Source organism: Myotis lucifugus, unplaced genomic scaffold (genome assembly GCF_000147115.1).
Source record: "Myotis lucifugus unplaced genomic scaffold, Myoluc2.0 scaffold_127, whole genome shotgun sequence".
NCBI lineage: Eukaryota > Metazoa > Chordata > Mammalia > Chiroptera > Vespertilionidae > Myotis > Myotis lucifugus.
In genome coordinates, this window is record NW_005871175.1 from 13,235 (window position 1) to 16,243 (window position 3,009).

A 3,009-nucleotide genomic window follows, 5' to 3' on the forward strand; every position below is an offset into this window, starting at 1 on the left:
GAACTTGTGTGAGTTTTTCTTCCCAAATATCAGGGAAGTTTCTGTCATAATTTCTTCAACCCAGATTTCTATTCCTTGGTCAGTGTCCTCTCCTTCGGGCACCCCATTTATGTGGATGTGGCTTTGTTTTGTGTTGACCCAAAGCTCCCGTGGGCTCTCCTCCTGCTTTTTAAGGTTTTTTCTTTTCTTTTATTGTATACAGTTGTTGCTCTTCTTGGGCGTCTTTATCTACCTTGTATTCTAGCTCACTGATGCTGTCCTCAGCTTCTTCTAGTCTAGTAGGAGGAGGAGGAGGAGGAGGAGGAGGAGGAAGAGAAGCACATTACATCCCCTAGCTGAAAAACTCTTCAATGGCTTCCCATTGCTCTTAGGAAAAATAGTACTTGAATAGGATGATGAGCCCCATTTCCCCTCCAGCCCATCTCACACAACCATACTCTCCTTTGCTCTGTCTGGTCAGGATACCTAGGCCATCCTTCAGCCCGTGTCCTTGCCATGGCCCTTCCTGCCATAGGACCATTGCTCATGCCACTCTCTCTCTGCTAGATAACTCATCCAAGAAGCGTTTACTACAATCATGTTCTTTCTTTTCTTTCTTTTTAAGATAAGAAACCTAATTTTATTTCTTTATCTATTAGATCCCCTAAGGAATCTCTATCACCTCTTTCTCAGGAGAGACCTCTGACCTCTCTAAGTAGGTCAGATCCCTTTACTAAAAGCCCTCATAACAATGTATGCCTCTGCTTCACAGCACCTGTCACAGTAGCAACTGTACATTTGTGGTAAGCCTATAAGATCCAAGAGGCCAAGAATAGCATCTACTTTTCTTCACCATTGTATCTCCATTGCTTGACAGAGTTCCTGAACATAGCAAACAGTAAAAATACTGTCTGGATCAACGAGTGACAGTATAGCAATCCAAGAAGAAGAAATAGAAACATGATCAAGAGCACTGAGGTAAAAAAAAAAAAGGGGGGGCATTGCATATATAAGGAATGGTGAGTAATCCAAGACAGTGGGTTAGAACTGAGATGATGCAAAGATAGGACTAAAAATAGTGGTCAGTGACAGATCAAAAAGGGCTAGAAATTCTAAGGAGCATACGCTTTCAATTTTACAGGCAATGGGTAGCCACTGAAGGATTTTTGAGCAAAAGAAACATAATTAGAGATGGATGATCAGACAATGATTTCAGACATGACTACACATTGGATTCATTCAGAGACTTTAAAAAATGCCACTACCAGGGTCCAACCCCAAGAGATTCTGATTTCATTGGTATAGGGTATGGCCTGGACTTCAGTGTTAAAAGCTCCCAGATGATTCAGATATGCAGCAAATTTTGCAAACCACCACATTAGAAAAATCATTCTGGAATCTGTTTCTGTTCAATTGGAGAGGGCCACACTGATGGCACACAAACTGGTTAGGAGGCTTTCTTAATGCAAGCAGCCCATGATAACAATGTGATCTAAGGCAGATCTCAATAATGGAAGGATCGTTCTTCTTAAAAAAATGTTATGATGATCAAATGTCAGACTAAGATGGGAAACTGGACGTGGGAAACAGGAAACAAATAATTGGAAAATGATTCCAGGGTTCCCAGTTCAGAGAGCAGCATAGATGGTTCTGGGACAAATTAACCATCGATATAGGAAAAGGGAACACATGAGAAGGAATGGAAGTTGGAAACAGAGGAAAAGAGAAGAAGATGCTGAGCCCATCTCCCAGTCAATTGGTCTTCGCCTTCCTTCCCTAGCCCCAGAGCCATCATCACTAAATTAAGCCAAGGTTAGTGCCTAACAACAATGCCTGTGGCCAGTGAAACTCAACAGATTTGGGCTGCCAAAGGACAACAGGACATTTATTCTACCTCTGATGGCCCTCTCCTGGGGCCTCCCTGTCTGAAGAGCCCAGATATAGAATTTGTTCCCAAGAGGGGTTCAGCACTTCAGCTGTCACTGGTCCCTGCCAAGAAAGAGAGGGGCACAGTTCAGGAGTGAAGATCCAATCACCATGAGCCCATAGATCACAATTGCCACCTTGACTCCTTGGATTGCGTCCCCCAGCAGATGGGAAGCCAGCGCGGAACCCAGCGCACAGATGCCATGTACTCACTCAGAGCATGAGTTAGCTGTGTGGTTCTTCTTTTTAATTTCTTATCCGATAACAAGCGTCCAGTCCCAAGATCAATATTGCCAGCACACTGCTGTGCACCCCACCGGGCATACTTTGTTGTCTCTATTACTCTTTTTAGAGAAATAATTGTCTGTGCACACACCTCTGTAAAAATTATTTATAGCTTATTCTTTCGCTCCCCAAATGAAACAATTAAAGGACATAATTTAAAAAAAAAAAAAAGGTTTGTCTCTGACCTTCACAGTAAAAGCTTGTTGGGGAAAGTTGCAGTTTTTTAAAAGTAAGGTTTGATCCCCTAGGACAGAGGCTGTGAAAGTGGAGAAGATGTGGCAGAGAGGGTATAAGTCAGTAATTCCTGTCTATAGCATGACTTGAGGACAAAATGCACCATCACATGTCCAAACTACCTTCAGAATGGCCCACTTTAGCAAAAATGCCACCCGATTCGCCTCTTGGCTGCCTGGAGAGACAGAAACAAGAGGTGTGCCAAGGCATTTGACAAGCTTCTCAGAGCCCTAAACTGGAAAAAATTTTCCTGACATATTTTCCTAGGGGGATGGAGATTTACTATTCTAATGCTGGCCTCAGGTAACTCACATCCATGAATTATTTTGGGTGCCTCTGAAGAATGTATGTAAGAGACTCCTTGCAGTAATCTTGCCTGCTTCTCTCCTTTCCTTTCCTTAAAAGTTTAGCAATGTCCCCCTGGAACCACAGAGTAGAGTCTACCCTCCCGTTGCCAGTCTTGTCACTGAAACATTCTTCCTCAAGCAATGGGAGAACTGGGTGATTCTTTTACAAAGCAGTGGGCTCTGGTTCTGCCAATTACAAACTTGGCCTTTGGCAAGTACTTAACCTCTGTAGACTTTG